Below are 12,916 nucleotides of genomic sequence, written 5' to 3'. Positions count from 1 at the left end.
TTGATATTGCTTATAATTACACTATTAGAATTGCATATAAATAGGTCACCCATCCTTTGTACTAAGCATCCCATTTTTATCATATAGAATATTGATATTGCTTTTCACAAATTTCCAATATAGTCCTCCAATTAAGATAGTTTGCATTTCAATCGTAAAAGTCTTTGTTTTGGTCCCAACAATATTTGCACTTTTAGTTGCTTTTTTCTTTTTAGTGCACATATAGCCAAAAATATATATAGAAAATGTTGGGGCTTATAGACATGCAATCACAACAAAACACTCACTCTAATTCTCACAATCTATAAGTTGTTTATCATCACATTTACACGTGCAAGAAGTTGTTTTAGATGTGTAGTGTGGACTATTTTATGGTTGTTTATGCCACTTTTTATATAATGCTTTTGTTTTATACTCTAAGGTGTCATGTATTTTAGATGATGCTAGTGGTTGGTTTTGGCGTATAAGCATACCTTATGGCTGGTTTGTAAATCTACGTGTTATTGTTAAGACCTATATTACTTTTTTTAAAAAATATTAATTCTAAAAACTGAAAATAAAATTTAGAATTTAAATCTCTATAGTGACAATTCATACATTTCATTTATTAATTAGCACGATCTCCTAAAGATAATATAAGAGAACGTATAATTTCAATAAAAAAACTTTATAAAGAGAGGAAATACTATACATATTATTAAGGAATGATTATTGTAATTTAATTTTAAAATATAATAATAAAAGTAATATATATGATTACTTATGTATTGACTTATGTAGTAGCCAAAAAACTCCTAAAGAAATCAACCATATATTTCTTGCAAAGTTTATGCAGTAATAATATATAGGTGTTGTCTCCCTTCAGTAAAAAAAATGATACTAGTATGGTATTAAAATATATGCCTTCTGAACCTCGACAATCCATATTTGCTTTTAAGATAATTAACTTTTTTTAAAAAAAATAGAAATAAAATTTATCAATAGTAATTAACCACTACAAACATAACGAGAAGTACCGCCGACAATACATCCGACAACCGCAATAGAGATTGAGAAAATAAGAAGAAGGCAAAGTCATGTTCAAAAAACAATTAGAAGGAAACAATCTGTCCTTCATTACTGATTCTAACCTTTAAGATAATTACGATATGCTAGAGATTGCATGCTGGTGTAATATAAATAACAAAAAACAGTTAAAGATTATATATATGTGTGTATACATATGAAGCAATACTTATTCTACTTGTTATTTAGACAACATTGCTATTATATCACAATAATATGTCATATTTAGCAAATTAAACAAGATATTGTCCAAACTACTTAAACAAGCTAGTTGCAAGTGTACACATATACTTCCCATCAACACTCTGAATTAGTAGTATATATGTGACTATAATTTTTTTATCTTTTAAAATATAGGGAACAAAGATAGATTAATCTATATATCTCTAAGTTAGTAGAACCCGAAATAAATCAAATAATTAAACAAATTTATAATTTTAGCGTATTTTTTCAGATACATGCATAATATTCATATTAATAAAAATATTAATTATTTGAGATATTCCGATTAGATCGAGATCTTCAGTGAGGAAAATATTATTCCTTAACGCAATTATCCTAAATTTTAATTTCAAGATTGGAAGAGCATATCCATATGTATTAAATTCTATACAAAAATCTCATTTGAAATCTAGATAAATTTGAGTAGCTAGCTAGCTTAATCTTCCTCCTAACTAGATTGAATTTCCACATATACTACATCAATAATTCTTATGTCATCACTCCATTATGTAAAACAAAACAGAAAAGAAAAGAAGAGAAAAGTGCATTATAATTGCTTAAAATTACATTGAGCATGCAGGTATTTTAATAAATAGTTGTAGCCATGTCAAGAAGGGGGAAGAGAAAAATTAAAGAATGAATAATAGTACTAGTGCAAGATATAAAATATTAAAGAGAAGATTAATTTGAAGAAAATCATAATTCAAAGTAATCCAAGTACATGTATGCATGCAACTCGATGACTACAACTATGATGGTGACAGCTACAATTATTATGATGACTACAACTATTAAGGCGACTACTACGATGAAACTGACAACATATCTTTGTGATGGAATGTAATTGGTTATTTAAAGTACATCTCCAACAACACTCCAAAAAATTTAAAATTAAATATCATAATACTCGATTCCTAAGGGAAGTTAAACCCACTAGACCATATCAGTCCATTATTCTGGTTGTTCTTATGGGTGAATGGCACCATCATCTCCGCTTATTCCCCGTCTGCTCCAGATTGTTGGTGATGTGCTTGCGGGTTCATCCCATCAATGAACCACATCTATAGCTGCTACAACATCTGCACCGGATGATCCTCCGTGATCTTAGTGAATGTCTCCTTAGGACCCTTCATCACTCCTGCGTCTGTGGCCTCCTGAGGCTGAGGTGACTTCCAGAGTGTTCCAATACTCTTTTGGATTTCTTTGAAGTATTGTTCAATGAGCCAACCCAAATTTTTGAGATTAATAAGGTTGAGTTGGTGGAGGGGCTTCCCGATAAGACTTTGGAATATGATATACGTGATCTCTTTCTCGCGATTGTCCTTGCACTGTTTCTTCAGTTGATCAGTTGCCTTAGCGATCTTTTGGCACAAGAAACTCTCTTGATTCACCATTTTCTTGCTTTGCTCCATCTCGGGCAACCTCTTAAAATCAGAAAGTACGCATTGGGCCCCGAAAGGGGAAGGCCAAACCTCTTGTTTTGAGTCATAGGGGCTGTAAATTATTGCACAGGCTTTGACATCGAAGAGAGTGCTGAGTTCACTCACTTTTTTCATCAATCCCTTATTTCTTTGTTTGAACATGGCTTTTCTTGCAGAGTCGTTAGTGATATAAGCGAGCTTAACGTTCTTTTTAGTCATGGTGTTTTGTCGTGTCTATCCAAGGAGCAAGAGAGTGTATATATAGAATGAGACAAACATTGAATAGTTATTAGTAAGGAATGGGAAGTGGAGCATTTTAATATAGTAGAATATACAATGTAAGGTAAGATGTGGTGCATTTTAAAATTGCAAGGTAAATGTTCAAATTATCTCCAAAAATGTTATGCCTTTAATAGGGGATATGGGAAAATCTTGTCATTTAAGGAGTGTAATTCACAAAATTTAATTAGTAAAATATTGAAAGGCTACACTTATCTAAAATCATCCAATCCTCCCTTTTAATTACAAGTTATTGATTCATTGTAATGCACTTATATACCTACTCTCTCTTGCATTATCCCAGCATGCATTCACACTTGAAATTAATCATACATGGCAACCATACACACCTCCTTATCTTATACACACTCACAGATATTACTCTTAATCATCAACTAATGTGGCCACCTCCTTCCAAATCAAACTTAATTATGTGTCTTGATCTCCTACACCTTCCAACATTTTATTTTTTACTTTTTTAAAAAAGAAACAAAAACCATAGATATATTGTTTTTTATTTGCTTTTATGCATTAATGTCAATATTCATTTTTTTCTAATTCGCAAAAATAAATTTTATTTATAAGAAAAATATGTGATCATCCTTAAAATCAATGCTGGTTTTCTTCATCTTTTAATTTCTTCTGCAAACTTTACACTCCAAAACTTTATTGTTACCAAAGAAAATTTAATTACACATGCACAAGATTTCATAATAATTATACATATAATGTAGGCACATGGTGATTTTTTCTGAACTCCATAATAATTAATTATTTCATTTGGTATGTAGTACATAGAATATGATTATTAGAGCAATTATATATTTGATTTTATCTTTATGGAATACTGTAACACCCAAATTTTATTATTTTTATTTTTTAATTTATTTTAATTTATATTAGAATTTTAGTTTAATTTTTCAATATTTAATTTATAAGGTTTTAATTTAATTTAATTTAATTTAATAAAAATAAAAATAATAAACTATTCATTCACTTAATTTCAAAAAAGCCGTATCTTGCTTAGACCAATAAATAGAGCTGAGGTTATAGTTAAAGCTACTAGTAGAAAACCGAAATAACTAGCTATAGTAGGCATGAAGGGGCTAAATGACCTCCTTACACAACTTTCTCTTCAGTGTGGTGAATTGATAAGCTAAGTAAGAAATAAATTTAAAAAATATCAACAGTCTTGACATTAAAACTATTAAAGATGATTTCACTTATAGTTAAACTCAACTTCAAGCTTAGAGACTTCAATAACTTGGTGAATTAATAAACCTAAGTAAGTAAAGAATCTCGAAAGCATCCACACTTAATTGGATCCAGACCTTCAGAAGACAAGTATTGGTGATTTTGGTGAGTAATAGAGCTTTTATGATAGCTTTACCTAGGATTTTGGCCTAGTGGTGAATCAGGAGATGATAGTTGCTAAGGAGTGAGGAGTATCAAATTGAATAGGAGGATTTTTGTTTAGTTTTGACTATTTCTTTAACCCTCTGGATGGGTTTACGATGCTGTAACATTGGTTCTAATTAGTTAATGAACGAGGCTATTTAGTGTGTATGCATAGGTACCATTAGAACTCATACAATGCTAGTTTACACTAATTCTACTATTTGTATTGAATCACTGTTAAGTTACACATGATGCTCAATTTGACACTTTTCAAGTTTTTACTTTTTCTTATAGGAGACAATTAAAGCTAATATAGAGGGTAAATTAATGAGCATGTTGAATATGGTCATTTTCTTTGATTTCTAACTTATACCTAAGAGAATGAGTAGATATTTAGAGTTGTCTATGGTTATAACAGGTTCACTGAGCTGGTGAATTAACGTGGCATCAAGCTTGCATCAAGGATCTAATACATGGAGTTTTTTCTTTGAAGAAAAGAAAATGAAGGGGATTGGTGGTAGTTATGGCTATAGGAGGATTATGAAAATTATCAGTGTATATATTTAACTTTTCTTGTCTACTTGTACAAGATCTTAATATAGATATAGAGAATGAAATGTAATATGTTCTTGCATGTGTATATGTGTATTGTTAATTTTGATTTGCGGGCCTTGTGAAGATCGAAGAAGATACTAGGTAGTTCTTTGGTTACTTTAAAACTTGTTGTGACTTGGGAACTGATTATTATTGTGTCCATATTAGAAGAGTATAAAAAAAAATACAAGATTACATATGAAATTTTTGCAAATCATTATAATTAGCTAGAGAGCAAGTCTTATATATATATATATGCATAAAGAGAGTCAAAAGAAAAGATGCGCATATATAATTGTCGTACGATGATGGTAATCGAGGAAGTGTTTATGAGTCCGCTTCCTTGCATGCGGCTAATTTATTGTATATATAAAAATAAATATTTCTGTAACTTGTTCATCAGATTGTGGGCTTGAGTTCCAAATCCACATTATCAATTCAAAAATGAATCTCCCTAAAAGTTGAGTTCGGCAGGCGGTAAAAAGGAGAGCAGCTATATATACAGGTATATATATATATATATGTCTTACACTTTTTTGAATATTGAATACTGGGTGAAGAATCTTTTATTTAAATCTTTAATTATATATAGAAGAAAATATATACACACACAAAATATTTTAGTGCATCAAACCATATGTATAGTATACAATTAGAAATAATTTATTCCCATATCTATATTGAAGGAAACTAGGTTACTATGCCAAAGGATTCATTAAATAATTAGGGAGCTAATTAGTTTAATTATAATAATTTTTTTTTAATTGATCTATATGTAAATTAATTATATATATATGTTACATAATTCATTATAATTTCAATATATATGATTATATAATTCACAAAGAAAAAAATTAATTATATGACATGATACAACAAGACCATCAAAAGTTGTGTTTTTCTAGTTGATATTTTTCTTTCTATTGATATTTACCTATACATCATAAAAATTTAGATGCTCACCCTTCAATACGCATATACAAACATCTCAATATATATTTACCTACCTCAACATGTATTCCTTCTATCGCTACCTTATATATTACATGTATATATATATATATGTATATATCAATTCGATCAGACAATAAACATCTGGCCCATACTTGGTTTATAGTTAATTTGCTCGACATGCAAACTTTAATTTGTAAGATTTCAAAATTTTCCATGCAAAATATAATTACTAATTACACTCCAACAGTATTCTAATACCATAAAAACTTAGTTATGATATATATACATAGATATATATTGCGATTAATATTTGTTCTTGTGTTGTGAAATATATACGCCAATTTAGTTGAATAAAAATCATATAAACAATATAATGATCAAACTAGTAAAAGTAGAGAAAAGACATGAGAGGGTAAAAACCAGTATATTTTAGAAATTTAGCATTAAAAAAAAACTATTATTTTTATTTAGATTTGATAGAGTAATAACGAGGACTCAAAGTACAAAACAAGAGATAATTCTAATTTAATCAAATACATTTCTCACATTTATCATAAATATAAACATTAACAGATTAAAAAAAAAAACATTTTAATGTCACAAAATCCCCTATTAATTTACAAAGTAATGGTATATTAATCTGTTGTATTTTTTTAAGTTCAACAATTAGTTCAACAACTTTCTAACTAATACCATTGACTTTTAAAAGTATAAATTTAAATTATTATTAGTATGTAACATGAACTCTGATTTAGAAAAAAATATATATCTATGGTTTTTGTATTTTTTTTTAAAAAGAATTAAAAAATAAAATGGCAGTAACTGTATGACATCAAGACATACAATTTAGTTGGATTAGAAGGTGATGACCATATTAATTGATGGTTAAGATATAATATTTGTGAGTGTGGTTGCCATGTATAATTGACTTCAAGTGTGAATGCATGCTGGGAATAATGTAGAGAGAGTAGGTAGATGCGTGCATTACAGTGAAGCAATAGCTTTTAATTAAAAGAGATGGCCACAATAGAATAATTTTATATAAGTACAGCCTTGCAACAATTTACTGATTATATTTTTTTAATTACATTACCTTAAATCAAAAGATTTTTCCATATCCCCTATTAAAGACATAATATTTTTGGAGATAATTTGGACATTCCACTTGCAGTTTTAGAATACACCACATCTTACCTTATGTAACGGCCCCAGAAATTTAAAAGGAAATGCATATAATAATTTGAGTGCGGAAGTGAAATAAAGGTTAAGGTTAACATCCCTTACACGATAACTTAAAAGTACTAAACATCTACTAGCAGCCTTCTTGCGGATCGGGCTCGGGCTCGAGAACTAGGTCCTCCTGATCTGAAATGGTTAAATAAGGGGTGAGTTACACTAGCCCAGTAAGGACATCACACTATAGTGCCGGCACAGAAGCAAAGGTTGGTAGAAAATAAAAAACAACCAATGGAGCACTAAATTTTAAACCAATACATTCATTAAAAGTAAAACCATTTACTCTTTTTTTTACCATTGGGGAATCTGTGAAAACAACCTATAAAGACAATAACATCATACAGATCATAACTTCATGCACAATCAGTAACATAGGACATATCATAAATTCATATTCATTAACAATAACTAATCATCACCATTTCTCGTTTCACCAGCCTACTAGTATCCATGGGGATCCATAGGGGGTGTCTCCGCTACACGTGAACTCTTTCCCTTAACAATCTCAATTCCAGGGCCGTCTCCATACCCCGTTCGATATGAGCGCCAAGACATTAAACCTCAATACCCCATCCGGTATGAGGGTGAAGTCGGCCATCCCCATACCCCGTCCGGTATGAGACAACGTTCACAGTAGGGTTCCCATTGAACTCGGTCCGTCCACCATCTCCTAGGATATCTAGTGAGACTGTCACCTTATCTGTTTATTAGATCACATCTCCTTCTTGTTTCTCCTTAATCTCCGTTACCAAATTAAACATAATCACATAAACAGTGAACATGCACCTGGTAATACAATCATATCTTAAATCCCAAAATCACACAGTGATCAAGTAAGACAGTAGTACATGCATTTAAAACTCTAAACCAGATACCATCATGCCTTTACAAAAGGAATCCACATAAATCCACAGCAATCCATAATTAATTATGCATATTTATCTAACTTGTACAAATTTATTCAAACTTCACATCTATGATAGAAAATAGGGTGAGGGGTCTTTACCTGATTCGACGCTGAAAACTAAATGGTTACTGCACCTACGGGCGGTCCCTTGGTTCCCTAAATTTTCCTTCAGGAACTGGAACGCGCTAAAGGTACCTACAAATGTCCCAAATAAACCCAAAAATCAGTCCCAGGGCCTACTCGGCCAATTTTGTAAATCCAGCACGGCGGCTCTACCGTGCTTCGGCGATGGCGCCGATGGCTGTGGTGGTGACCCGCCTCGGATTGGCTATTTTCGGCCATTTTTGGTCGAATTCAGCAAAACTTGCATCAATTCCTGCGAGAAAACACACTTAGGGCCCTCGGTGGGCTAAAAAAACATAAAAAACTAAAACTCATCAGCGGTGGGGCTCTCCGGTGAGGCGGCGGGTGGTAGCAGTCGGCTCCCGACGGTTGGGCTGTCTTCCTCGACGAGGGGCTCTGGCAGTTAGGGTTAGGGTTTGAGTGCGAATGGAGTTATTTACACCCATCCGCTTTTGATCTGGGTCGTCCATCGCTTTTGATCTGGACTGTCCGATCGTGATTAAATAGAGAGTGAATCTCGACCGTTCATCACGATTCAATATGGGCCATCCGTACGCGATGCAATCTGAGCCGTCATGCGCAATGCAATCTGGGCCGTCCCTGCGTGTTTTCAATCTAGGCTTTCCGTGCGTGCGGGAATGGATCTCAACCATTCGATCACGCACATGCGGATTGCCCATGTGGCCCCGCTTGGCCTCCCACGTTAGCGTCTCTGCCACCTGTCGCGTCCTGGTTGGTCGGGGCTGTTGACCGGGCATTTGACGTGGCGTAACTTTTATAAATTGTGTTTTGACCTCCGTTTTCTGATTTTTCTTTAAAAAATACCCCCATAACCCAAATTTTCACCCTTTTTCCCCAAAATTATTTTCAAATTAATCCTTAACAAATTTTAACCCTTTTTTTAAATAAATTAAAACAAATTAAATAAATAAACAATTATATTAAAAAATAAAAAAAAATAAAAAAATTTTATTGGGTGTTACACCTTACATGGTATATTCTTCTATATTAAAACACTTCGCCCCCATTCCTTGCTAATGGCTACTCAACCATTGTGTCATTTTATATATACCCCCTCCCGCCCCTTGGGCACACATGACAAAATACCATGACTAGAAAGAAGGTTAAGCTTGCTTATATCACTAACAACTCTGCAAGAAAAGCCACATTCAAGAAAAGGAAGAAGGGGCTAATGAAGAAAATGAGTGAACTTAGCACTCTTTGCGATGTCAAAGTGTAACACCCAATTATTTTTTTTATTTTTATTATTTCTATATAAATATAAATATGTATTAATTGAATTGAATTAAATTTATTTTATTTTAATTTTATTAAATGAAAATAATAGTAATAATAATAATAAAAAGGGTAAAAAAATAATTGAGGATTTAATATGAAAAAATTTTTGGGGAAGAAGGATGAAAATTTTAGTTCTGGGGGTATTTTTGAAAGAAAAATCAGAAAACGGGGTCAAAACACAATTTAGAAAAGTTACGCCATGTCAGCTGCCCGGTCAGCAGTCCTGACCAACCAGGACGCGCCAGGTGGCAAAGACACTAACGCTGGAGGCCACGCGGGGGGAGCCGCATTGGTGATCCACATGCGCAGGATCGAACGGTTGAGATCCATTCCTGTGCGCACAAACGACCCAGATTAAATTGCGATGAACGGTCCAGATTCACTCCCTATTTAATCACGATCGGATGGTCTAGATTAAAAGTGATGGACGGCCCAGATCAAAAGTGGATGGGTATAAATAACTCCATTCGCACCTAAACCCTAACCCTAGCTGCTAGAGCCCCTCGTCGGAGAAAACAGCGCAGTCACCACCCGCCTTCACACTAGAGCAATTTTTGACCGCCAGATGAGGTAAACATTCTACCTTTTACTCAGAATTTGATTTCAAAACTACCCACGGCCAAATCGAAGTGAACAAATTGGCCAATTGGCCGAAAAATGCCGTTGAAGCTCAGCGGCACCGCAGCGGGGTGTTTTAGTTTTTGCCTCCGATGAGGGCCTTCCTGATTCCCGTTCGATGTGATTTTTTCATCATTGTGATCATCATTTCCTCCTCTATAGGTTGACCGGAGCAAAACACCCAACTGCAACGTGAGCCGGAGGATCCACTGCACCGGAATGCCACACTGTAGGTGAGTTTCAGTTTTTTACATTTTTTTGGCCCACCGAGGGCCCTAAGTGTGTTTTCTCACAAGAACCGATGCAAGTTTGGCTGAATTCAGCCGAATAAACCAAAAATAGCCAACCCGAGGCTGATCGCCGCTGCGGGCGATGGCGCCGTCGCCGGAGCACGGCGAAGCCACCGTGCCGGATTTCAAAAATTTGTCGAGTAGGCCCTGGGACTGATTTTGGGTTATTTGGGACATTTGTAAGTACCGTAAGTATGTTTTAGTTCCCGAAGAAAAATTTAGGGAACCCAGGGACTGCCCATAGGCGCAATAACCATTTAGCTTTTCGGTGTCAAATTAAGAAAGGACCCCTCACCCTATTTCCTATCATAGATGTGAAGTTTGAATAAATAATAATGCGGTCTTTTGTACAGGTTAGATAAATATGCATAATTAATTAAGGTTGCTAATGGAGCCAGAACTGGACATTATTCTCTGTCGATTCCTGCTTGATTTATTTTACAAATTAAATGCATTATGGTATCTGCTTTATCTATTCTATGGTTTTAAATGCATGTATTACTGTCTTACTTGACCACTGTGTGATTTTGGAATTTAAGATATGATTGTATTACCGGGTGCATGTTTATTGTTTATGTGATTATGTTTAACTTGGTAACGGGGACTAAGGGAAAATAGATAAGGTGACAGCCTCACTAGATATCCTGGGAGATGGTGGACGGACTGGGTTCATAGGGAACCCTACCGTGAACGTAGTCTCATACCGGATGGGGTATGGAGACTTGGTCAATTAGCGCTTATATCGGACGGGGTATGGGGACGGCCAGCTTCACCCTCATACCGGACGAGGTATTGAGGTTTAATGTCTTGGAACTCATACTGGACGGGGTATGGGGATGGCCCTGCAATTAAGATTGTTAAGGAGAATGGTTCACGTGTAGCGAGGACACCCTTATGGATCCCCATGGATACTAGTAGGCTGGTGAAAATGAGAAACGGTGATAATCACTTATTGTTAATGAATACGGATTTATGATATGTTTTATGTTACTGATTATGCATGAAATTGTGATCTGTATAATATTACTGCTTCTAAAATTTGTTTCCATCAATTCCCCGATGGTAAGAAAAAGGGTAAATGATTTTATTGTAAGTAAATGTAATGGTTTAAATCAACTGCTCCATTGGTTGTTTTGATTTTCTACCAACCTTTGCTTCTGTGATGGTGATATAGTGTGATGTCCTTACTGGGCTAGTGTAGCTCATTCCTTATTTAACTATTTCAGATCAAGAGAACCTGGTTCCCAAGCCCGATCCACAAGAAGACTGCGAGTAGATGCTAGATGCTTTATAGTTTCCTCAATTTTTCTTATTTCTCGTATTTTTTTCAGAGAACTTATTTCGTGATTTTGTATAGTACTTTTAAGTTATTGTGTAAGGGATGTTAAGCTAAATCTTTTATTTCACTTCCGCACTCAGATTATTATAAGTATTTGCTATTGAATTTCCGAGACCGTTACATAAAGCCTGTACAATCATTTATAGCCCTTATGACTCGCAACCAGATGTTTGGCCTTCCCCTCTAGGAGCCCAAAATGTGCTTGCTGACTTTAAGAGGATGCCCGAGATGGAGCAGAGCAAGAAGATGGTGAATCAGGAGAGCTTCCTGTACCAGAGGATCACTAAAGCAATCGACCAACTGAAGAAGAAGCGCAATGATACTCAAGAAAATGAGATAACGGATATCATGTTCCAAAGTCCTACTAGGAAGTCCCTCTACCAACTCAACTTTATTAATCTATACGATTTGGGTTGGCTCATCGAACAACACCTCAAAGAAATCCAAAAGAGCATGGAAACACTCAGCAAGTCACCTTAGCCTCAGGAGGCAATAGACAAAGGAGTGATGAAGGGTCCTGATGAGACTTTCATCAAATCGAAGAGGATTCTACAGTGCAGACGCTGCCAGAATAATGGATTGGTATGGTCCAGTGTGTTTAATTACTCTTAGAAATTGAGAATTATGATATCTGATTTTGAATTTTTTTGGGTGTTATTGAGGATGTACTTTAAATAACAAATTAAATTCCACCATAGAGATATGTTGTTAGTTTCTTAGTCGTCATAGTCATCGTCTAAATAGTTGTAGTCATCATAATAGTTGTAACTGTCATCCTCACAGACATAGTCGTCGGGTCACATACATTCATGTACTTAGATTACTTTGTGTTATGATTTTCTTTAAATTAATCTTCACCTCAATAATTTAAATTTTCTGTGCTAGTGCTACTCTTCATTCTTTAATTTCTCCCTTTTCCCAGCTTGACGTGGCTGTACTACTATTTGTTAAAATATATGCGTGCTCAATATAAATTTATGCTATCAGAATGCCCTTTTCTCTTCTTTCTTTTCTTTTTTTTATACTCAATTCAGAGAGTGCAGAAACATTGTTGATGCACTATATGTAGAAATTCAGTTTAGTTAGGAGGAAGATTAAACTCGCTAGATACTCAAATTTATTTAGATTTCAAATGAAAGTTTTGTATAGAATTTAATAAATATGATGCGTT

The 12,916-nt window shown here is 34.0% G+C and overlaps 2 pseudogenes; one reads left to right on the top strand and one right to left on the bottom strand.

The window, feature by feature from the left end:
* Nucleotides 1–2,357: 2,357 nt before the first annotated feature.
* On the bottom strand, nt 2,358–2,927 carry LOC148268893 (agamous-like MADS-box protein AGL80 pseudogene; annotated as a pseudogene).
* A 6,324-nt stretch (nt 2,928–9,251) lies between these two features.
* On the top strand, nt 9,252–12,225 carry LOC148268892 (agamous-like MADS-box protein AGL80 pseudogene; annotated as a pseudogene).
* Nucleotides 12,226–12,916: the final 691 nt, after the last annotated feature.

The sequence above is a fragment of the Carica papaya genome, chromosome 2, assembly GCF_054855325.1.
Source record: "Carica papaya isolate Zhongbai chromosome 2, ASM5485532v1, whole genome shotgun sequence".
Lineage (NCBI taxonomy): Eukaryota > Viridiplantae > Streptophyta > Magnoliopsida > Brassicales > Caricaceae > Carica > Carica papaya.
This window is presented reverse-complemented; position numbering and strand designations above follow the sequence as displayed.